A 26,821-nucleotide genomic window follows, 5' to 3' on the forward strand; every position below is an offset into this window, starting at 1 on the left:
CAAAAAGAAACTGAAATGGTGTTATCAAGAACAACTATCCTAGATTTTTTTCCAAATTTATGTAGAAAGCAATTTTGATACCCTGCTTTGACAGAAGAGATAATGTTTTATTGCATGATTACATCTACAGATGCTGTCAAAGAACAGTATTCCACCACATGGACTCAAACATTTGTCTTGAAAGAAAACCACCTGATTTCAGTGGGACTTGATGTTGCAATTCAACACAAATAAAGGTGTCAAAATATGGCCTACACTCATCCACATCTCTGAAAACTCAGTAAAGCAATGAGATACACAGATTCATGGCTAATACCTAGAATGATATTCCTATCTTAACCTATGCTGTCTCTCTGAAAGTTAGTAATAACATGTGCATGGCATGTCACCAGGCTCATAAATGCAGTCACAAGAGTTTGAATTTTCAGAACAAATATCTGCCTTTGCTCTATTTTATTCCCCCTGTGGCTTGACGCCAGTTTCTTAAAATATTCTTTAATAGGTTTTTAGAGGTATAATAAAAATATATTGACTAAGAGACTAAGGACAAATGCCAATTCTTTAACTAGCATGTTCTCTCTGTTAAAAGTTTGTATAAGAATGCTTTTTCATTTCAATCTCACATTTAAAAAAATAATCTCAATTATCCTGGAAGCCATTAAACAGCCTTCTCTGCTTAATGGGAGTTTCTTCCTTAATTATACCTATCAACGGATTCTATGAAGTATTTTAGGATGCTTTCTATATTTATGCCATCACGTACCATCTTTCACACCAGCTGAATCAACAATAACAGCAACTTCTAAGTTAAATTTATAAAACTTGAAATATGAGTAATGAGGGATAAGGTGTTATAAGTTTGAATCCTATAGACACAGGACATGAGATAAGAAAGCATTTTACTGATTGCATAAAGTACTCCTACACTATGCAGTTCCTCTCATAAAGTATTTCTGAATATTTTTATAGAAAAGACATGAAATTAGCCATTGGTAGTTCAAAGACTGTCATAATTGTCTCAACAGCAAATCTTCCATGTTTGCACTATTATTTAATACAGCACAGGTAAGTATGTGACATAGAATGGTCATGTCCATAATAATTCAACAGCTTGAGTTTCCTATTGTGAAAGACAGTGAAAAAACAAGAGGCCACCCAGTGCCAAATTTTGTATAAATGAATTCAGATTATGTCCAAAATTATTTCTAAAGAGAACATAGACAATAAGTTCCACTTAAGAGTAAGATTCCTATTAGCTCAGGAAGCCTAGAAATTCCCAAAAGAAAAATATATATTTGAAACTGTTTATTTGATTCAATAATATAACCTATATACAAGGACTTGTAATTCAAAAAGCTCTCATGTACAAGGGCTACTCTGAAAGTAATGCCTCTTATTTTATTATGTCAACCCATGGTGTCAGAGGTGAATATTGGTGGTATGGCAATATAGATGCTCGTTTGGTAGGAATATATATTTGAATATATAATAATATATATATGTAATATATATATATTTGAACTTGCTGGTGTTGAAGAAGACTAGTCTTTCATTTTGTAGATGGGAGCCTGGGTTATTAACTTGTTCAAAAGTTAGAAAATGACATCAGCTCTTCTAGTTGCAGTTTTGATAGAAGTGCTCATCACTGCTGTGATTACGAAGGCAGTGCACTGAATTTGCCCAGCAGAATACACTTTGCAGAGCATTGAAAATGGTCTTAAGGCATGAAATTGTTGCCATTAGCTCAGGCATGATGGCTGTGCTACTGGGTGTATATATTAGCAGAATTTGAACAACTTTGATTGTAAAAGTTTAGGTACTAAGAGTATCTCATGGATTGAAATGGACTTTAGGGGATTTATGGATCAGGTTGAGGGTTGCAAGCGTTCTTACATTGCACTTAAAAGTGTTTATAAGGGTCACTGTCACAAAGCCAAATATAATTTTAAAAAAAAATTATGACTAGTCTCAGATTGAAAGAAAAAAAAAAAAAAGAGCTTATCTTAGAGGAAATCCACATTTTGAAGCATTTTGTCATGGTATAATTTAGTGAAGGATCATCTAAATGCACTGAGATGCTTCCTTCTTTTATTGATTTAAAATGTGTGAGAACTGTAGTCACGTTCTACTAGGTTATCCCTTTTTAAATGTGTCAAGATATACACAATAGGAAGCCAAACTGTATTTTAATGAGCATTCTTTAATATATATGTCCACATGTATTATAAAATACTTGTACAAAACTTATACATAAGTGTGTATGTGCGCTGACAAACAGTTAAAACTGTAAGCAAATAACGTATATCTAGCAAACAGTTGTGTTGGCAGTAAAATAGCAAATCTCATAGATAAATGTTCTACACAATTACAAAATATAAGCAATGCTATAGAAAGAAAAGAAGAAAAAAACGCAGCTCAATTCTTGCTAAGCTACTTTTGAAATGAGATGTAAGTATAATTTGCTGAATGTTTTTGATGTTGACAAAAACAATTGAAATCGCTTTTCAAAAGGACCTCAGAGCAAAAAAAAAACAAAAAAAAAAACAACCAACAAAGCAAACAAAAACAAACAAACAAACAAAAAAACCCACACCCCACAATCTTAAGGTGCAGATATCAGTGGCATTTAATAAAATGCCTGAAAGATATTGGAAACTCAATACCTTTAATTTGGTGGTAAAGTCAAGGCAGTGCTCACTTCTGCTGTGATACATTAGTCACAGCAGTCACAGAAGGGAATATTTTGAGTACCTGTGATCAAGCCTGTTCTCAAATCCAACTAGCTGGTATCACAGACTAGTTAGCATACTTTTCAAAGATTTGGATTCTTTTATTTTATTTTATTTTATTTTATTTATTTTTTAAAATTTCACTGAAGAATTAATGAGATTGAGTTAATAAACTTGAGATTCAGGATGAGCTTTTGATGCAAAGAAAATGATTGTGAAGATCTGAGGTCTTGTTTTAAAATCACAGAATCGTAGAATGGCTTGGGTTTTAAAAGCCATTCTTTCTCTGCTCCTCATGGCATTCTGTGAGTGACTGCAAAAGAAAATCATTAAAAGGTTGCACATCAGCCAGGACACCTTCTGCCCCTTCTCTTTGATTCAGACATACACTGGCAAACAATTCAAAGATAACATTTGGAAGGTGCACGTTACAGTGATGGATCTCTGGAGAGGAAAAGAGAAAAAATGAAGGTTGAAAAAAGGAGATGAGAAATAAAGAGAACCAAAAAAATTTCAGGTTGGCTCTACTGTCAGTCAAATGAAAGAGAAGGGGTAATTTGATCTATGGCAAGCTCAAAGCCAAAGATGAACAAATAGAAGTTATCTCTGTGATAGAAATAAACACACACTAATTTTGATTCACCTAGTTGTTTGGGTTTTGTTTCTTTTTTATAGACAATAAATTTCTCCCTGTTCTGGTGATATTCTGTTAAAATAACTAAAATAACTCCTTGATCACACAAAGTGCATGCATTTCATGTATTAGATCCAGACTGTGTCTTGAAATTTTTAAATCTGAAAAATGAGAAGCAAGTAAGAAAGTTTTCCATTCATTTAGGAGCTATTAGAGGACATAATCACTTAATGCCTCAAAAGGCCTATTTAACTTCAGCTACAACTACCACTAATTAGTGTTCTGCAATATTTGATATGACTTAAGAGAAAAGTTTCCACAAACCAGCTTATTAAAATCATAATGCTAGCTCAGTTCAAACTGCTGCCTATATGTGCGTGCTGAGAGTGCCTGTGGGATGGGAGTGGTAAAGTTGCAGTAAACGCAGTCAGAAGAAGTAGATGCATCAAAGAAAACACATTTGCTTTGAAAAGAGTGAGTTTATGGCACGCTTTCCACAACTTCCATGGCTGGAAATGGCACAAGTAAGAAAGATCTCTTACTTCACCTCTGATAATTAGATGACATTTCCCATGTAGATTTCTTGTGGTGACTGGGCAAACATTATTTCAAGCTGTGTTCTTGGGATTACCTGACTTAAATGCATAAAACTATTTTTTACCTGTGACTGCACATAGCATACCCTGCACAGTCTTCACCACAAAATATTTTATGCTGGAGTGAAGAGGCTGAAGGTAACACATGAAATTCATGAATATAGGTCATTACAATGAAATGTAGGCTGAAAGCTATGTTTACTTTAAAGTGTCTAAATAACTTTTATAAGATGCCCACACCACACAACCTCTCCAAAACAACAACAACAACAACAACAACAACAAAAAAGCAAAACATCATTACCCAGACCACCAAAAGCAGTTCAAAGGAAAAGACTGATGCCAATAAAAGACACCTCAAAATATACTTAGCCCTAGAGGAGTTGTGATACTACAGCATGCTCAGATTGATGGTGGAAGAATCTCAAATTCATTTTATACAGGCTGCACTGGGAAAATCTATATTAAAGTAAGATATTTCATTAAAATATTAGAATAAAAACTGTTCAATTAATCTGTGAACTTTTATTCATGATTATCTGAGTTTGAAAAATTATTTGAAATTGCATAGGAGTGTCAAATACTTGCAGACTGAATTTTCTTGTAAATAACTATCAGCGTGAGCTTGCAGCTATGACAAGCTTATACTTGAATAATTTCCTAACCATACACATGGTGTAAGTATACCTTTCTGTGTCAATTCTGGTACATTTTTTAGAATGTGCATATAAAATTTAATTTAGAATTATTTTTTCCCCTACATTTGACCACAGCTTCACAAAAGCACAGCGTATGTTCTGCAGCTGAAAGTGGTGTTCTCCATGTGTCCAGTGACAGAATACGTAAAATGCTTGCATTCTACATATATCTAAGAAAGGAACCTGCGGTGTTTTTAGGTAAGGTTACTGCTGTTGGCTTCATGAAATCACAGGTGTTTTCTTTTTCAGTAGACAGTCCCTAGTAACTTCTAAGTGCAAGATTTTCCTGATTTTAAATGTATGAAACAGATTTGAGTTTGGATACAGCTCTCATGACTGAAGCAAGACCAGAACTGACTCCACTGTACCTCTTGCACAATGGCACTATTTTCAGGATTTGTTTACTATGCTTGATATCCCTGAAAAATAATATATACTCAAAGCAGTGTGACTCTAAATAAAACTTTACTGGTGATTTTGCATATTGATGACCAGAGGACTGGAGCACCTCCCCTATGAAGACAGACTAAGGGAGCTGGGCTTGTTCAGCCTGGAGAAGAAAAGGTTGTGGGGAAACCCAATTGAAGCCTTCCAGTATTTAACAGGGGATTATAAAAAGGAGGGAAATAAACTTTTCGCATAGGTAAACAGTGACAGGACAAGGGTGAATGGTTTTAATCTCAAGGAGGGAAGTTCTTTGCAGGGGGAAGTTCTTTACAGAGAGTAGTGAGATGCTGGAACAGGCTGCCAAGAAAGGCCATGGATGCTCCATTTCTAGAGGTGTTTAAGACCAGGTTGGATGGGGCCCTGGGAAACCTGATCTAGCACCAGATCTGGAGGTTGGTGGCAGGAGATTGAAAGCTGATGATCCTTGGGGTCTCTTCAAGCTGAAGACATTCTATGATTCTATGATCTCCTTAACATGGAAATTTTAGCCTTTGATGTGAGCCCAGGGATGAGTAGTATCCCCGTACATCCCTGCAAAACCTATAAAGAAGAGGAGGTTAAGCCCAAGGGTGCTAAATAGACTTGCTGTGTGGTTGCCTTATTGTTCTGCTTGCTTCAAGAGTCTCCCACCAGCTGTATTCTCTGGCCAATGGTGAGAAATTCTGCTGGTGTACATATTTTTTAATGTTGAAGAAGTGAAAATGTCAAGAAAAACGGAACTTAGATGACTGTGTTTTTGTTGCTGTTTGTTGTTGTTAGAAATAAATTTAGCCTTTCCTCCTTACCTCTTCAGAAACAAAAGTATGGATACACTTCCTTTTGATTTTATAGTGATTACCAAATTGAGTAAGTCTGGCAAGAGACTGACAGTATCTTGATGTGGAGGCTCAGGGAGACCATATTGCACTCTGCAGAAACTGCAGAAAAGGACGTTGTGGCGAGGTGGAGGTTGTTCTTTTCTTCCAGGTGACAGAAAACAGTGACAGAATGAGAGAGAATGGCCTGAAATTGTGCCTGGGGAGATTCAGGTTGGGTATCAAGAAAAATTTATCCCAAGGAGTGATTAGGCACTGGAATGAGCTACCTGGGGAGATTGTTGAGTACCCAGACGTGATCAAGAAGCATGTACATGTTGTACTAAGGAACAAAGATTAGTAGGGAAATATTGGTGGCAAGTGGGTGGTTAGATTAGATGACATTGGAGGTCTTTTCTAGCCTTAATGATACCCTATGAGTCTATTATTAACATGATATTTGTTCCAACTGCATGTTACTAATACACACTAGGGTTAAAGACATGCAATCTTATCTCTTAGAATTAATTTTTGAGTGGTATTTTCTTAAACCCAGTTTTTGTAAAATAAAAAGAATATAAGCTAAAAATAGAGATCCAATAAATGTAAAGGATTCCTAAAAGACAGACAACTATGAATGATTTATTTACCTGACATCCCTTTACGGCTCCACCATTAAAAATAAAAGTATATTTTTCTGAAGTTTTTTGCTTTTATTTTAATTATTTCAGATCACGATAAAATGATTCATTTTCAACAGATACTGACATTCTAATATTCCACATCCTATTGATTCTAAATTGTTATTTAAGCAGGTATGAAGAGGAAGGAAAATTCAACAGAGAAATGCAATAAAAACTTCTCTACAGAATCAAGCAAATCATAGTTTGCAAAATCATTTTCCCCTCTAACAGAGTCAAAAATGGCTATTATACTTTAAGGTTGCTGCGTTTTATCTAATTTATTCTTCCATTCCCTAAGCCTAAGCAGTTTTCTCAAATGTTCCACAGTCCATCATATGTTGCATCTATTTTCTGTATGAGAGAAATTGTCTTGATTTCCATAACAAAACAGTAACACTTTGTGCTATTGTGATAACAAGACTGCAACAACCTGAGATATCCACTTGCATTTCCATCTCTGCCTTCATGCCTGGGAAACTGAGATTTCATCAGCACTATCCTAATCCAGTAAGCTAGGATTGAAGTGCTTGACAAACAGTATATTATGAATTAACAATACTATTCGAAGGATAATATGTTCTGCATAGAAAATGCTCTTCTTGTATCAATAAAATTTTATATCAGAAAGCTATGACAACTGATCATGAAGAATATGACTACTGTTTACCTCGACATGAATCATCAAAGCAATTTGTTCAGATATAAAATCCAGAAGTCTTCCTTGGTACTGTAGAGAGGAAAGGGGTAAGTGGGCTAGCAAAGTGGTTATTTTCTTTGGTACTGCACTGAAGTGCATGATTTTTGTTGTGAATTGCACTTCTTCCCAAAATGGCCATCTCTATCGCACTCCTCAGACCTCTCCTTCTTAGGGTGTCTGCCACGCTCAAATTCCCCTTCTTTCACTTATTCTTTTTACTGAAGTTTCCAACTGTTTACAGAACATCAGTACCTTCTTAGGAACATCAAGTCACTTGGCAGGCTAATTGCTTTTCTACTAGAAGAAGTTATCTAGTGAATACACTATTTTCTATATTAATTACAGAATAACCCTGGGGCAGAATGCATACAACAGTAAAACTCAGTAAGAAGACAGATCTCTGTTATTGTAAAACGATAAACCTCCTCCAATGTCAATGAGGTCATATCTATTTTGATGGACAGATAATTTGTCTTGCAATAGTAGGCTGCTGTTGGATGCTTTATGTGTCTTTTTGGGAAGTATTTCTGTATGAACTCTCACTGCAGGAAGACAGTTACACTGTTCCAACCTCCAAGGTTATTATGACTAATGCACTCTCAGAACCTATTGTTGCAAATTTACTTTAAAGCCATTCAAATCATACTCTTGGTCAACACATGGAGCAGTCTGATCACTTTCATTTTGAGAATATTTCCCATCTCCAGAGGGTAAAGCATTTAACTTTCCTTCCTCAGTGAATAACAAATGTATGCTCATTTTATTGTCTCTATTAAAATCTTCAGGAGCAGTTACACTGAAAAAAAAAAAACAAAAAAAACCCCACCTGTTCTCATTTTCACAAATGCCTTAAAGATGAAATTTCTTTGTGTTCACTGCTACTGAGACAAGGACTTTAAAGTTTCAAGGGATACAGCAATCTGTGGCTTGTCCTGACTTAACTGCTTGTAGCAGTATAAAGTGGTAGCCATTACTGGTCATATGAGGTCATTAAAATGAAAGAATTAAAAAATAAAAAGCCTTTTACACTATTAAAATTCATAATTGATGTGTTAGGTAGTGAACAAATAAATATTTTATGTTCTTTATTTGTTGTTGTTTTTGACAGGATAGAATCCATAAGAGCTACTTCCTCTGCTTCCTTCCATTTTCCTTAATTAATTAATTAATTTTTTTTTTTCTCCTTGCAGTTAATTTGTCCACATGAAAAACAATACTGTGTTTTATGAAGGCCCAGCAGCACCCTGAGAGACAACAGCAACTGCAAATTGGGAGCTAAAGTCAGAGTTGTTAAGGTGATTATAGCAAGAGGGCTTAATCCATAAACTTATCTTCACAGCAAGGGATGAAGGCCGAATGGATAGAGGTGGTCAGATGTCTCAGTGAGGTGCCCTGGAAGAAAGCCTGCAGGTTGTCAAGAATAACTTTAACTCTGAAATTACAGGAAGTTTTTCTTCTCTGAATTGGCCTTCTTCTAAAAAATCCTAGGAAAAACATCACCTTGCAAGATAAGCTGGTGATGGATCTCAAAGTCCATGTCAAAGCAAATAATGGACTTCTATCTTCAGAAAACAGTAGGGTATGTGAAAATCCCATAAGCAGTAACAAAGATATATTTTGAGAGTTTCTACTTATAAACAATCAGCCCTTTGAAGAAACAGTAACCAAGGTCCTTAAAGAGACTCCATATTGATTGAAATATGTGGTGGCTGACAGTGTCATCACACCTCATTTTTAAAAGGACAGAAGTACTGTTAAAGCAGATTCTGCCATTCACCACTCACCATTCACCTTGACACATTTATAAGTAGTAAAAGCACAAATTATAAGGAGGACTCATGACAATACATTAAAGTTAGGCAAAGAAATAATTGAATCTTGGGTATGTGAATTAAAAAGAAAATTTAAACGGAATCTGTACACATGTTCAAACCTGCCTCCATCAAAATTCTGGATTCAATAGTGTAATTTGAACTTACTGAATAGAAGTTCAGATTTTCTCTCATGTCACAGGAAAGGTAACAGTAGTACTCCTGGGTACTGCTCACTCTAACTGAATCTTGAAAAAATGTAGTAGTTTCTAATTATCAAGATTAATGTAGATCGTTGTCGATTCTGAGGTCAGCTTCCTCACTTGCTGCTTCTCTAATAGCAGTCTAAAAATAAGCCTAATTCCTTTACGTTCAAACATCTTCTTTCTGCTCCTCAAGCCAGGTGACACTCAATTACTTTTAATTGCATCACATGTAATTTAATTTGAAAGATGTCTTCCAGTAAAGATTTTGATTTTTAATCTGGATTCTGTTTTTACATTATGAAATTACTGTGTACTTTATTGTGTTTTTTCTTGTGTTTAAAAATGTTTTCATGTACAAATAGTTTCAGAATTACGTCACTGTCAGCTACCTGGAAGACAAGTATCAATTTGCTACGGCTCTGAACAGATCTTTTTGTTTTGTTGTTTATACTTCCTAATTGTTTTCAGATAAATTTACAGGAAAGATACTGCTATGCTTACCGGAAACAAAAGGGTGATCATGACACAGCTAACATTACTGAAAATCAAAAGCAAAGCTTTGCTATGACTTGAGAAAAAATATTGAGTAAGAAGAGAAACTTTATGGGTTATCCAGAGAGTCAGTTCTGTACAGGAAGAAAAATCAGGGTAGATGGACTTCAGCTCTCTCTGAGAATGACTGGTTTCTTCTGTTGAAAAGGTAAGTACAGGTAAGTACACTTACCTCAAGAGCATAGCTGCCCTTAGCTGTGAAAGTAAAACTCATTGAAAAATTTGGTTGTAAACATTAAGGTAAATGGCAGTAACAAGAAGACTCAAAAAGTGCTTACCAAAAAGCATGATGAGCTGCTAAAGGATGAGTGTTTCCATTGCTTCATTTTACCATAATGTCATGTCTATAGCTTCTTTATCAAATTCAATCAGCATGAACATAGATTTATTGTTCATTATCCCAAGATCACCTCTTAATCTCCAAGTGCTTTATAATTCTTACTGTTTCACAATGACAATGTTTTGAAATGTAGGCAGCGAAGAATTTCTTATTTTGATTTGGCTTACTAAAAGAATTCAGTAACAAATAATAATTCTTTTCTCTATGATATAAATATAAATCTATTAAAATGTATCTCATTTTGACTCAAAGAAAGATTTCAAATTTGTTAATAACCACCCAAGTTTTGAAGTATGATAAGTAGCTTCTTTTTTTCCTTTATTTTTCTTTTTTATTTTTCTTTTTTCTTTTTTTTTCGGATATATCACCCATTAGAACAAGACCTGAATTTCTAAGTAGACTTCTTTTTTTCACCCAGGGCACTGAAGTTTCACTTTAGAAGAGTAACTAATCCTTCATTTTTCATAAACAAAAAAATAAAAACAAAAATCAAAGTGGTCAATGAGTACTTACATTTAACATTCAGTTAAATCCATCATTTGTGAGTTTAGAAGTAAAACACTTTTGAAAAATTTATTCATATATATATATATATATATTTTTCCCCTGTACTTCTGTATCTGTTAGATACTTATTTTGTAGCCTTCCTTCTCTGATTTTTTTTTCTTTTTTATATTGATTCTTCTTCTAGTTTTGGGTGGTCAATTTGTAATAGAAAAAAAAATGGCAAGAGCTCCAGTGAACACCAGGGAAAAAGAAGGTGGTCTTTGACAGTTTTTATGTCTATATCAGATGACACCACAGTACCAGGACATAAAGTAATTAACATTATCTTGTTACCAATTAGCCTAACAGCTTCTCAGAGAGTGGACTCCTGATTTATCAAAAAGTAAGTAAAGAATTTAACCTGCATTCTAATTATTTCTCTAGATATCTAGAAGTAATTCCTACTTTTTTTTTTTTTCTCAAAGAATTTCTAACCAGTAAGTAAAGAAATTGAGAGACTAAGAGTCACTGTAGTCAATTATGTTAAAAATGTTATGCATGCAGTGAAAATAATACATTTTAAATACAGAATGCATGCTTTGAGCAATTGTAGCTGAGATAGCACATGATTTGTGATGTCTCATTAAATTGACAACTTCTTAGAGAAGAGAGAGTAATTTAAATTAATACGTTATGAGTTATAATCTGAAGTGATTGGTTATATTGCCATTTAGTTACAGTGATTCTGAAGGAACTAAAATTAGAAACATAGGTTATTTGTAGGGACAGCCAAAAGTGGATTTCAAGGGAAATGATTATGCAATAATTCACTTGAACTTATTGAGAAACTGTGTGCATGTGCATAGAAGAAAGAAAATTTGCATTACCAGTAATTGGAAATCTTTCGGTACACTAACAATTAATATTTTTATAGTCTTCCAAGTATCCAGTATATAGTGGCTTTTTGAAATTTCATTGATTAAGCTTTCCTTGTAGTTAAAGGCCAACTAATTGGTAAGGATGTGGACTGAAGAAATCTATCCCCACAAGCATATGCACTAAAAATCTCAGAACTGCAGTGATTTAATTTGTTCCTTCTGACAAGTCACATGAGAGGCACATCTATTCTGCACAATGCATTTCTATGAAGACATTCTTGCTACTGTAGGGTGTGGAGTATGCCATGAACAGCAGAGTATAACAGAAAAGGGTTTTCTTATCTGTCTGAAAAGCTATGTTTTTATCTACATCTATGTGCAGGAACATATTTAAGAATCAGCCTGCGTCTGTGGTCAACACAAAGCTAAGGTACTCAGGTACATTTTCCAAAACCTAGTTATTTCATTTATTCTTTCTTGGTTTCCTTATTGCCTGAAACAAACAACCTTCAGAAACAGTCTCGTAGACACTGTAATTTCTTATGCCAAGTATGTTTGTGCTGTCACTTATTTATTCTAAGAATTTCCAATCTGTAGAAAATTTATGTGTAATGTAATAAATTCCTGAGATACATGGGAAGAATAATTGCTATTTTAACTGAATTTTTAAATGACTTCCTAGGACAACTGTCTCTCAGAATTAAGGTCACACAATTTATTTAGAAGGAGGACTGGAACATTTTGTATTATAAGCTAAAGAAGGAAGCCTACACCTAATGAGGATGGATTCACTGAATCTATTGGAGTACTAGGGAGAAATGTGCTTTATTTTATTATTTTTTTTTTCAAATAATTAAGTAATTTATTAAAAGTAACAATAGCTAGTGAGAAATGAAAATTTAAGCAAATACCTAGAGAGGAGAAGAGAAGAGGAGAAGAGCATCACAAAATGATGATGCTTCAAAAACCCTGCATATAAGTTGTTTTTAAGTCTCAAAAGGCTGAAGATGAAGCAGACAAGACGAGCCTAAATATAAACTCATACACAGCCTTAGCTGTGCCTACAAACCATTACCTTGCATCCTTAAATCCTTCAAATATAGAAATATTGTTAAATGTCTCTGCACAAATCTAATATCTGGTTTAGGGAGAAAAGTCAGTTGAAGTTTTATTATGGCAGTGTTTTTTTGTTTTTTTGTTGTTTTTTTTTTCTTTCACCAATAGTGTTGATTTTAATAATGCTCCTGTTTTGTTTTCTTTTGCAAGACAGATTCCTCAGTAAAACACTACAAGTCACTGCTTTCTGCACTCTCAACACCAGGAAATCCCAGGAAGTACATGGGAGGTCACAGATTTATTTTTTTTTAATCTTTCCCCATTTCATAATATTATTTTCTTCATCTGGCCACATCTAAGTAAAATATTTTCTCTCAGGTCTTTCACTGTCTCCTCATTTCTTTCCTTTTCCATTCTTCCACTTCAATTTTCAGTGATATGGTTCCACTTTCTACATTTCCCTACATGCTCTCTTTCTTTGCTACTCCCTCTTCCCTTTTATTCAGAATCAAGGCAGGAGCAATGTACCCCCACAGGAATTCATTTCTCACCCATCCTGGATCTCTAATAGCTATTTCCATCAATGACTTATTTCTGTGCTGAACTTTTCTTCTGTTAATAGTTCCACTGAGTGTAGTGCATCCACACACTCGGGTGAAGATAATGAAAGACATTCTGAAGCATTCACTGGATGAGGACCTGAAATCAGACCTGGTGTTTTTTGCAGAAATGCTCAGCATGTATTCAACTCACCACTTAAATACCAGGGAGTCTTCTCACAGCAGCGTTTGTTAAACTGAAGAGGTGCAGATCTGTTTCTGGCCCTTATTGTTGACTGACAAAACTCTCAGGAAGAGTAGAGCTCTGAACGGTGTCTGACCATGTTGGAATGACAGATAATAATGATTAAAATATCCTTGGATAAAACCTATGAAGACTAATTCAGAAAACTGAATGTTTATTTATTGGCATTCGAGGCCAGGCTGGATGTGGCTCTGGGCAGCCTGGTCTGGTAGTTGGCAACTCTGCACATAGCAGAGGGGTTGAGACTGGATGATTATTGTGGTCCTTTTCAACCCAGACCATTCCATGACTCTATGATGAGTTCTCAGTTCTGTGCACTTGTGACACAGTTTTATAGTAGAAATGTAAAAAATGAGGGATACTTTTTGCCCTTGAGAGCAATAGTACGATTATAACAAGACAATTTCAGATCTATTGAATATTTTAAACTATTCGCTTTCATGTGTTTCATTAACTTTAGGATGGAAATGAAAAGAAGGCTCCTTCATGTTGTTTTTCATACAGTTCCACTTCATTATTAAGCAATGATGCCAAGCTGTTCACCAGGATTGCTGCTAGCAGGCTTGAACAGCTCCTGCCAAGTGTGATTAATGCAGATCAAACAGAGTTTATTCAGCAGAAGAGATTGGCAGATAACATTTATCATCTCTTGATAAAGTTGGGATTTCCAGACTGACGTCAGACTTGTGAACTTAAAGGCTGAAGGATGATTGGCCATATACAGTTTGTATACCCTTTAGAACAAAGTTGCATCCATTTTTATTAGCTTGTAAATCTTGGGAACCTGAAGAGAACTGCATTTACATGTGAAAACTCTTCCAGTGGTTAATTTCGTTTTTAAAAGAACAAAGCCCATAGAATTTCTTATCAGCAATTATGATTCTTTTTTTTTTTTTTTTTTTTTTCCATAAGCATCAAAACTGTTAAACTACGTGTTGCTCTCCAGTATGGAGAGCCAAAACACCATCTTCAGGTTATGTTTAGGTGGGAGAGTAAGGCAGTCTGGATTTAATTCCTGGATTTGCTTTCTTATCTGCAGCAATGAAGTCCTAGTATTTTTTGCCCTACTTGATAATCTTCAGTAGCTCTGATCATAGAGGAAGGCTGAAATGCAAAACAGCAGCTTGATGTCTTTAAAGAAAATCTTTTAAAATAATGAGAAGACTTTAATGAGGAAAGTGAAATATATGTATACTTTACCTTTGTCAAATGTCATTATGTTCAAGTCAGTTTTATGGATGCTGGAAAACACAAAGTTGTGTAGAGAAACTCATTCTGTTTCTAAGATCTATTTCACGACCTTGAAACTCCAACATAAACCTGTGCACAAAGACATTTCTCAGAACAGTAGCTCTCCACTTCCTCTTCCTTCCACAGCCAGTAATAGTAGTCAGCATAATAAAGAATTTCCAACACATAAAAGCAACTTACTAACTGCAGTCAGCTAATCCTTGAGATGCCTTGTACTGAATCACCTATTCTGAAGCAGCCAAAAGCTCATTAGTACATGATGAATCATGGCCCAGGGTTAAGCTATCTCATCTGGGGGTAGATATTGACCTTTTAAGCTGTTTTGGGCAGAAAAATTTTTGCTTCCCTCCCATTTCGGCAGCACACTGACTTCACCTATTCTGCCAGAATATGTATTTCTCTGCACTGACAAAGCCCTTTTTGATATAATCTTGACCTGCAGCCCCTGTTCCTCATCACAGATTTCCATAGGCATTCACTTGAAAGTGCTCCCAAGGCTCCAACCTATAAAGTTTTTTTACTTATAGAAAGGATACTTCAGGAAAACAACAATAATATCTTAGAACAGGCAGTTTCTCTTCTATACAGGAAAAATAAACAGAGGTCTATTTGCTAATCTCACTGCATAGGCATTTTTAGATCTTTTAGGTAGCAGTACTCTCAACCATTTCCTTCATATGATTGAGGCTATGTGTTAGATTTTCCATTCCTAAATGAAAAGCTTTTAAAAGTAAAAAACCAACTTTTTTTTCTCCTGAAACATATTTGGAATTTCAGTAAATTTAATAAACACTTCATTGATATTGATAACTCATTCATATTGATAACACAATCCTCACAAAGTAGCTTTGGCAAAGAGGCTTTGTTTTATCCAAGAGCAATTTGAAATGAACATAACAACAAAACCCCACAGTCTAACATTATAATCAGACACTGGAATTTATGCCTCTGTTCATCTGGCAGATGTTCTGAAGTGTGTGTCTGTGACTATCAGAGCTTAGGCTTCTCTTCCATTTGCAAATGATCATTTCTGCATTTGGTGTTGTTTGCATGCCAGATCCCTCTGGGCAATGGCAATATGTTCCCCTTAGTTTCAGACTTCACTAGCCCAATATATTTTTAAAGTAATAGCAATTTTGTGTTTTGACTAAAGAGGTGATGCAGCTTTGCTGAATCTCTCTTTGAGATTATTTGCAGACATTTTAGTCTTGAATTACTGCTAGACAGCCTCATCTTTAAGACAATTTTATAACCTTCCACAGTGTCATGCCTGGCAATTTGCAGTCCTTGTACTTTTCTTACCCCTGCATGGCAGTAACTGTAGGTTGCTGGTTTGGGCAATGCCAGTTACAGAAGTTGTAGACTTCATAATTCTTTTTTACTTCTTCAGACACTTTTCAGCATGAGGAGGTGTGATGCTGTTCTCCTTCCAGAGCCCAGAAGAGAATAATGCCCTGTGCAATACAGCAACTGTTTCTACCTCTTTCTTACATGGTTCTTTTAAAGATTCCAGATTATATCTCTCCTTTTCAGCTCCCTGCAATGTCACTCTGAGAGGAGAAATTCTGCAGCTCACTTCTCCTCTGGCAAATATCCACTGCTCTGCTGTCTCCCTGTAACACAGCTGGCTGCCATGCTGTAGCTATAGGCTCTTCTGATTTACATTCTAAGATACAACTGGAATCAAGGTGCTTTAAGAATTTCCAGAAGCATAGGCAAAAATCACTACTACCATCTGTAGACAAGGTCAAGAACCATGCTCTTGTTCTTGGTAGGAACAACTCAGAAAAAGGAATGGAGACATGTCTCATCATCTCCAGTGGTAAGAGCATGCCTTTGTACCAACTACCATCCACACTTTGCCCCAGACAGTACTCGCTTCGGCAGCTATATGAGAGTCAGGAGTCTGCTGGAGGCCCACCAACCACAGAGGAGGCCGTGAGACCATGGATGGCCATTTGGCTTGTCCTCACTCACTCCTACCCTGGAAACTTGCCTTATTTGTCTGTGACTACTACAAAATCAAGAAACAAGCCCTCCCCCTCCCTTTCATCACTAAGCCTACTGCAGTGAGGACTGGCTGCAGCCCCTTCTGATGATAAACTCACACTGAAACACAATTCAAACCTTCATAATCTCCTATATCAGATTCTCATACCATTAATGCCACCAGTGCTGTGACCTTTTAGCTAGATATCAGGCACTAGCAGCAGGCTCAGAATTGCAAACTTTAATTAAAACGGTATTTTAAAATAAAACTCAGTTTAGATGCACTGATAAGTGATTTTCACCATGTGAAATTTCAGAGTGCTTTGCTGAGAAAAAAATCATTGTAAGCTTCCTAGTAATTACTAGTCTAGCTGGGTTTCAAGGACAATTTTATTAAAAATGAGCAGAGCCTTATGTAATAAACCTTTTGCAGTTGTTATGGCCACCTGTGCTACTTCCCACCCCAACCCACCATGGGACACAGTACAGATAATTTTTCTGCTTCCTAGAAAGGAAATAGACTTGCTACAATTTTAGAATATAGGACTTAGATACACATTATTTTTCTGCACAGAAAAGCTGGAACTGGCAGAGGTTGTGCCTGAATATATTTAAGAGTTCCTTCACCATGCAGAACAGCATAAAAGTTCAGATAAAATCATTAAAGGCTCTGACTGGACATAAAAGTAAGGAACACCAAGAGAAAAATAAAACTGGGTTCCTAGCTGAAGTGCAGAGCACTGACTGTACAAAAAAGGTCTCATAGGAGACAAACTTAATGGATTACTGTTAATAAACATTACAGTTTATTAAACAGTTTATAAAACAAACAACAGGATGGCACTCATCTGAACTGAAACACAAACAAGGAAATTATGACTCTCGAGGCTTACTCACCACAGATAAATTACTTCCTGCTCTCTCCTCAGCTCTAGGTCTAAGTTTTATGAAAACACTAATTACTCCCAGCTCATATCTTTAACCACAAATGACTCAGTGAAAAAGAAAAAGAGCCATAAAAGCATACACCAGCTTGATTGGGTCCCTGTGGATCAGCTATTTTGGGTTGTGGCCGTGTCTTCAATTTCTATGGGATAGACCCTTAGTCTTAGCCACAAACAAAACCTAGATGACTGCTTCTTTCGCACACAAGAAGCACATGACTAGTTAGGGGAGAGACTTGGCAAGCTGCAAAAGCTGAAGGTACTGGAGAAGGTTATAATTAATGCATACTGGTAATTTTCATGCTGTGTCCTCTCCATGGTGGGAAAGTCACAAGCTGTCTAATTGGAGCTTGTTTTTTTCATGTCCTCTTTACATTCCTCAGAAAACAGACACTTCACTGTCTGCATAGCTAGATTTTGTAGAATTTGGTTGTGGGAGAAACCTACATAATACTATAAGTATACCATAAGTAATACTTAGATGAAGAAGGCAACCTATTTCAGACATAACATTTTGGAGCAACAACTCGAGGTCACAACTGGTGCGAATCTGCATGAAATTGCATTAGGAACAAATGAATTGTCTTTTTGCCCAGAATCCACAGACTTATAAATACATTAACAGACGTGACTGTCACAGTCACATCCTATTACTAAACCCCACAATGGTCATCTTCACTGGTTCCTGAGAATTCAGATCAAACATTACTGCCCTCTGCCCTTCAAAATAGAGGTTTTAATTTTGATTTCAAATCCTACTTTGACTGTTGCCAGTAGGTTTGTGTCAAAAAGGTACACTGGCACTGACAGGAGAGTGGAAAGAGGTCTTGTATTTGCTCAGAGCCTGTGCAAGAAATAACAAAGGACATCTGATTACCTGAAAGCTTTGCATTTCAATATGTAGTATAAATTTTAAATAAATTCTTTAAATTTTAATTCCTAATGTGCAAAATTAAATGTTAAAATGGCAATAATATATGTTAATTTAGTCAAATAAAACATTCTTATCTAGCAATAATTTGTAAGCTTTGTGGGTTAGATTTTAAAGATGAATGCCTGGAAGTCTTTGAGGTGTTGCTATATTTAGGGGAGATTCAATAAGGACCTGGACAACACAGTCATCTGTTATGAAGGTGGAAAGACTAGTCATCAGTGGTTCACAGGAGTAATATCCCAGTGGGCATCAGTCTCAGTTTCATGTGAGTCCCTGTACCATGTAAGTACTCCTGCAGTCTGTATCCAGTGAATAAGAAGTATTTAAGTAACATATAAAGCAAGGTAATCCACAGGAAAAAGCAGCTAGTTACAAATATTTAAATTTCAACCTCAGGATTTAGGAACATGTTACGAGTGACTGTTACTGTAACAGTTAATCAGGTTACTGAGGATTTAATCCTTCTGCACAGCAGTGTATTTATTAATACTGCTCTAAAGGTACTATGTACCTTCTTTCTAACCATTTCACTAGCTGTGAATGGGATTTGACATTACGAGGTCAGCTTTGCTTTGCCTCATAGATGACTAACAAATTTGCTGAGACATAGGTTCACTGTTTTCACATGGATCATTGCTCAACAGATCACTTTTTTTTTGATGACAAACATTTAATTTTCAATCGTTAAACAGAAAAGGAAATTCGGGACGTAACAAATTACCTGGCATCTAAACAATGCTAAAGTGGCCCATTAGGAGTGCCTTTAGAGAGTGACACGGCACATTAATTTTAAATTGTAAAGTTCGGTCAATTGAGTGATAAAGTTCAGATCTGAAACATTTTACCAAGCTACAGGAAGGCCTGCACAGTGAAATGCATTTACAGTGAACAAGAGTAGAATGGAAATTCATTTTTAGGCATTGAAGAACCCTCGATGTCCTCTCCTTTACCTCACCGAAAGCAAACAAAAATACTGAAGCATACTGTAAAGTTTAATCATAGATATATAATTGATTTGTTTATAAAGTTGACCTAATTAACTTATTTCATTGTGCTTTAAACTATGTGGGTAACCTGAACAAAAACCATCTCACCATAATGATATTACAGTACTTTATGTACCTGTTATGAATTATTCTTTCTAGACTTATGCCCAACGAGTATTTTCCAACTCAAAAAAATCTGGGAACCAATCTTAGGGAGGGAGATTTCAATAAAGAGGAAATGCGTCTGCACAGTGATATTTGGGGTGGGAGCTATGTAAAGGAAATCACTTTGCACTTGAAAACCAAGGAAAAACTAAAACGAAACTCCATTGTATATATTCTGGAGGATTCAGCGAATTTCACGTGTCAGTTATTTTTTACATATACCATGGGTGAAGGAGCACTAACTGTCTCTCCTTCATGAAAGGTTGGTGCAGAAAAGTTACTAATGAAATAAAGCTTCTAGAAAAGATGGGAATTGAGGATCAGTGGACTGACTATCTGAAAATGCAGTGATGGGCATGATGCAGAGAGTTTTGAAACATTTAGTAGCATAAGCCAGGGGAGGTTCAGATTGGATATTTGGAACAGGCTGCCCAGGTGGTTGAGTCATCATCTCTGGATGTGTTCAGTAAACATTTAGATGCTGTACTAAGGGACATGTTTTGGTAGAACAATGTTTTGGTCTAACATTGGACGGTTAGACTTAGATGACCTTGGAGTTCTTTTCTAACCTTGGTGATTCTATGATTCAGTGTGGCTCATCCTTGCTTGCTGTCCTCCCCGCTTAGAATTTCTCTACTCCACACCTCCACATCTCTCAACAGAAATCTCTTGTATTCTCCACTTTTAACCTACATTGCAGTTTCTTGGGTAGTCACACTAATATCTTGTACCAGTGATCCTAAAAGATCCTAAAAGTAGAGGCTTGAATTGTCTGAGTTTTTGTGTAAAAATAAATAACAAGGTAAACAGGGAGTTCATACTGCCTGCAGAGAAAATAAGTTATACTTTTCGGTTTTCTAATGCAGGAGGAGAATGGAAAACTATCAGGAGGGTGAGTTTGCAGAAAATCTGAGAGATACTAAGGAGATGAGAGATAAGAGGAGAAGAAAGCAAACAAATTTAAGGATAAAAAATATCAGGAACAATATGGAAAGAGAGGGAGAGTATCAATAGGAAGGGAAAAAGGATTAAGGAAATCCATAGATTTTATTATTTCATATCATTTATTTGGTTAGCCCATCTGAGCTTTCTTTAAACAATTCCACTTTGATCATAGAAATATCTGGAGGTTCACCAATTTATCTAAGTAATATTTGGAAAAACAGGGCTCATTACAGTTTGTTATAAATGTATCAGTGACTTCTGTGCATTTTTACTATTCAAGAAAATTGCACAATTCAAAAGACATCGCATTCCCTCATGTTCAAACAGAATGAACATATGATAGGCAGAAAACTGCCAACTTGGAAGTCCTGATGTATGGGAAACTGGTAATCACAGCCTGAACCTCTGAATAATCAGCTGAGGCAAGTGTCGGGTCAGCTGTAGGAGCACAGGTGAGGGTAATTCAGCTGTGTTCCCAGAATGGGTGGAGCTTGGCTCTCCTAGACTTCATTTATGGGCTGACCACCACTAAGGCAGCTTCTCTTAGAGACTGCTTCTTTGTGGAGTTTGGATAACCAGCCTCAGCATTTTCCAGCTAGACTGAAGGCATCCATATTGGTGAGCTTTTACTATAGATAACCTTTTGGATATCTATCACCATCATTCTTGTATTATTACCATCTTTGTATTATTTCTACCTTACAACCACCATCCTTGTATTATTCTCACCTTACACTTGGTAAACTTCTCCTCCAGGACTCTTGTTAAGACTGCTACTTCCTGAGAATACAAAAAGTTATTGCAATGTCTTGGCTTTACAACTCGTAAACCCAAAGAAAATGAATATCATTCATTCTCCTTCTTTCATTGTAGTTGGATGATATATTGATATATCCACACACACAAAATTAAAATAAATAAATAAATTAAATTCACTCAAGTCTTCTAAGATTGTTGGAGTAATCAGTTCATTTCATTATCACTGTTCATTTAAGATACCCAATACAAGTGTTTACCTATCCAGAATTTAAATGCAACAGCAAACTTAAAGAAACAAGCAAAAAGCCACGCCTGTGACTATGACTGAGTAAACAATACTAACTTCTGATATATGCCAGAATGTCCCCAGAAACATCAAGAGAGTGCAGATACAACTTGTATTGGGTACTTGACTTATCATCTTGAAACATTTAACAACTGAAGTTCATAAAAATGTAATCTAAAGGACATATTTATAAAAAATATCTGGCTCCTCACTCTTTTGTGGGGATTATTCTACTTTCCCTCCATAAGTAAGTTGCTGTGGCAGCCAGTGCTACCAAATTAGCTCTCTTTCTTTTATGCAAGGAGGTGATGACTTGAATGTTTCTTTAGGACTGATGATCCAGTTTCAAATCTATGAGGAGTAAAACTGATAGTCTCAGTTCTGGCCTACAGCTAACACTGAGTTAGATTAAGAGGAGAATGAAAGATTACCGAGGGCCTTTGCTATACAAGCAGTCATTACTGTTTGCAATATTTTTGAAATTGAAAGAGGATTAAAATATCAATTTACTAAGATTATTGTTTACAATCTAAAACAACAAAAAACAACAAAACATCTACCCTGAATGAGTCATTATAAAGAACTTAGATTGTCATAATACTAGGAGAATAATGCCTAGGTAAACCAAGTATTTTGAAGGCATAAAATTTTTATTCTCTTGAAGCATCAAGCCACATGTGTTTATGTTACCAAAAGTAGAAACCAGTACACTATCTAATTGTTTCTTTTTATAGTTGCCTCTGCATCAGCCTCTCTTCTTATTAATCCAAAGGCAATGAGTGACAATGTCAGTTTAGTTCTATGATAAAACAACTGTATAAATTTAGGATGTCTTATTTCTCTATTGTACTAGGTAGAATGCTCATTTATTCTCCAATTCACTTTTTTTTTCCACTTTTTTTTTTTTTTTTTTTTTAAGATCTCATGAAAGCCACAAAATTATTGAGGTGAGCAGTCAATTTTTTTTTTCCAGACCTTTAATTATTTTTTTTTCCTGCATTGCCAGTACTGTTTTCCTTCCACACAGAACTTACAAGTTCTATTTCTGCCTTCACAGTCACATCATGCTAAGTAAATGCACCGTTCTCTCAAAAAAGGCTTCAGCAAGGAATGGAAAAGTACCTGGTCTTATCAGGGATATATTTCTCCATTCCTCCCTGCTCTGCAATCAGAATTTCTAGTAGTACTGTGTGGGAGAAGTGAGATACTGTATTGATATTTTCCCAAATAAGAGATGTAGGAGAATGATGCTAACAGACATGCTTTAGCAATACACTTCTTGTGATGTTTTCCAGTGAACCTTAGAATGGTTGCATATATTAGAGCTGTTTGACAGTGTGTTATGTTGGGACTGGGTACATACTGTGAACTTGGGTACAAGATAAACTTTTTACTACTATTGTAATGTCTAAAATCAGTCTACTGGAAAATACTGCCAAAGTGGTAAAGAAATTGCAGCGGAGATATGCATAGCAAATAGAAATTCCAGAACATATGCAAATATGAGAGGGCATTAATGCATCAGTAGTCAACTAAAATTCAGGATAGAGAAATAGGATATTTTTTGTATTACCTTAAGGGAATCTCATTTTTTTGCTAAGGCAAGGATGTCTCATCCCTGTGTGTTTACCTATCCACTTTAGAGTGTTGCCAGCCAGGCTTGGAAAAAAACAAATGCTAAACATACCTCTGATGAGCATGGTATATGCATTTTTAAACATAAATCTTGAGTAAAATGATCATTTTTCTTCCTTGTCCTACTTTATTTCATCAGTGAAAGCATTTTTCAACAAAATACATTTTGATAGAAACTACAGATATTTCATCAAAACAAAATACTTCAGTGAAAGCATCACAATACTTCAGTGAAATGTGGCAAGCCATTGGTTTGCGAGAGTCACAATACAAGTAACTTATTTGATAACACAGAATCTCCAGAGGTCTCTTCCAACCTATATAGTTCTGTGACTCTATGGGCTGGTCAAAAAAAAAACAAACCAAACCAAATATTTCCATGGGACTGGGAGAAATGCCCCTAATCCAATTTCTTTGTGAGAACTTTCTGTTAAGATAATTCTTAATGTATTTCATGCAAGTTGCAGTGGGTCTTGTGCAGTGTTCTTTTATACATAACATGAGGCTATATGTCAACTTCTAGGGTAACCCAGTGGGAAATGCAGCTTACAAGAAATCTTCCCTATAACAAATACATTTCACAAGGATTTAGGGTCAACTGACTAATATAAGGTGTCAGAGAATGTAATTTACTGCGTAAGTCTTTAGAGGTCAAAACTGACAATATTATTAATTCTACTATCAAAGAACTCAAGTATATAAGCAATATAAACATCACCAAGCACTAAGCAAGGAAGAAGAAGGTTTCATCCTCTATCTATTAATGTGTAATTTTGACAGGGCAGGTAACGCTTCCAGGATAGCCTGCCAGGGCATCATCTGTGTTTATAACACTTTTCTTTCCTTCACACACACATTTTAGCATGGTGGATTAAAATTTTGCTGTTCAGCTTTACAGAAACTCATCTACTACACAGTGGTGTTGTCTCATCTGAGTTAAAACCATATGGTCTTTCCTTACAGATAATAAGTTGTACTGTCAGGAGGACAATCCTGTGCAGAATTAAGTTACACATTCTTTTTGTGAAGTCTCTTAAAACTAACTTGGATATCCATTTAAACCCACTAGGTTAAAACATCTGTAAGAAATGACAATGGTAATCAATTGTTTTGGATAATGCTGTTGCCAATCCTAATGCTGCTGTTCAAAAAACTAATCTTTCCCAAATATAAGCAGAATGCTAAAATGAATTATGCTACAAAACTACCAATGTACAAAAACAGAATCCAGAAAATAATTATTTTTAAATACTTTGAGTAGAAATCCAGTAAGTTAAACCTAGGTAGTACCAATATACCAGGAAAATATGTACAAAATGAACACTTGACACTCATACCTCATATTCAAACAGCATGCATTTTTGTCCATTTGAAAGAATGTCCCTATTCAGGAATACAGAATAGTTTTATTTGTACCCACATTAATCCAATCAAAAATGTCAGGAGAAAGTAAATTCTGCCTCTCATGCTTTAAACCAGGGACCTGTACCTCAGTACAATGTCAGTGGCAGTTTAAAATTCAGCCCAAGAATAATGCATCTCCAATGTAGGTTTCTTTCCAGCCTTTGAATGTTTGAATAAACAACTCCTTAAGCTGATTTAGTTGCTCGTCTAAGAAACATAAATGCAGATACTTTTATGTCAATTGCAATTCAAGTTCATATACTCATGCATTCGCCAACCTTGAAACTTAATAGTGTAAAAATAACTGTTAGGAAACATTCAAATGAAATGTCTTGTTTCAAACTGTAATAAAATAAATATTTTACCACAACGTCTCACAGGTTTGTAAGAATACCAACCTAGGTATCATATCTTTCCTTTGCTGTAGGAGATTCCTAAGGAATGTGAAATGATACTGGCAAATGGTCTCAGTAACCTCCTTGGCTGTCAAATCTTACACTGCACAAGACTAATAGCTCTTTTATAAAACGTCTATCTTAGCAACACTCTACAAATCCAAAAGCTCAGAACATCAACTTTTAAAGGAAAAGTGATAAAGTTTCATTAACATTTGTAAGCTGTCTTTTGATCCAGGAACAAGACACAGGACTCATGAGTACATGGGTTATAAAGAAAATATATGTGGAGACCTATGGCTTGGTTATAAGAAAACAAAATATTTAACTTAATCTTAAAGGGTTTGTGGAAATTTGCAGTCACGGCCTACAGATTTGCTCCAATGCTGTTTCCCTGCTGAGAACACAACAGGTGGTATGAAAAGCTACAGAATTTATGTTAGCTCTCTAAGTTTAAGGTAGGAGTCACCATTCCATGGCTCATGTGCCAGAGGGGATGCAATACACTCTCAGCCGTGGTAGAACTCATACCTTAAACAAAGGAAGAATTATAAACTAGTGTGACACATTTTCAACAGTTGCATGTAAATAATTTTTTGATTGAAAGTGATAAGACTTTTCTGTAACTGAATACCTGTCCAAGGAAGAGTTTTGCTCACTATAATCCACAATACTACTAACAGTTTGCTGAAAGAGTTGAAAAAAACAAAAAAACAAAACACCTTGAAAGTGTGATAGCTAGTAAAAATGGTGATTAGACGGTTCATGCTCAAATGGAGCACACACTTTGACTGGAAGAAAAAATGGTTATTCTGTCTTGACTGAAGATGCAAGAAGAAAGGTTTATGCTGCCATTGTCTTTGTTCTCAGATTCTATGATACTAATACTAAAAGCACCATCAGGATGAAAACATATGATTTGCTCACATGTTAAAAAATTTGCTCTTCACTCACACTGTCATCTAAACACATCTAAAGCTCAGTAAATCACCAGAGCAGTCATAGGCTCTACAGTGAAGGAGACAATACTCTGCCGTAGTGCTCATTGGCTGCCCAAATGTCTTTCAGACATTTGAAAACTAACAGCTTAAAGTATTTGTAAGAGATGTGTGAAGAATTCTCACGAGGACTGCAACCCATTCAGAGGGAAGACAAGGACTCGTTAAGTGATCTAGCTTTTCTTATAAACTCATATTTCATCTCAATAGCTTTATGCAGGTATTGCAGTTCAGAGGCTATCACCAACACTTATGAAAATCCTATACTTCATTGCTTTGCCTGTACTGTAAAGTCATTAATTGAAGAATGCCTGATTTTTTATTATTATTATTTTTTAATTTATCTTCCATCTAACCTGGCAACTGATCTTCCATGTGTTACTATAGCTTTTCAGAAATCATTGATTATTTTTATCTTCAGTGTATTGGATTTTTGGAGCAAATTACATTCATAGATTGGTCATTTTTTGACAGCATTAAGGAAAAGAAAATCCCTCACATCAGTGCAGCTTTCATTCACTAAGGTGAAGAAGGCTTGGGTACTGTAAAACAAAACAAAATAAAGTAAGAGACTTTCCTTTGCAACCCACTGTATAGAAACGCTGTAGTGTGGGGGTAGGACTCAGTGTCCAGAGGTTGCTTCCATCACTGCAGTTCTGTGATAACAATATTTTTGAAGGAATTCCAGACTTGTGCCATGGGATACTTCTCAGTAGTAC

This window comes from Coturnix japonica, chromosome 1 (genome assembly GCF_054131305.1).
Source record: "Coturnix japonica strain WE chromosome 1, WE-NBRP24, whole genome shotgun sequence".
In the NCBI taxonomy this organism is placed as follows: domain Eukaryota; kingdom Metazoa; phylum Chordata; class Aves; order Galliformes; family Phasianidae; genus Coturnix; species Coturnix japonica.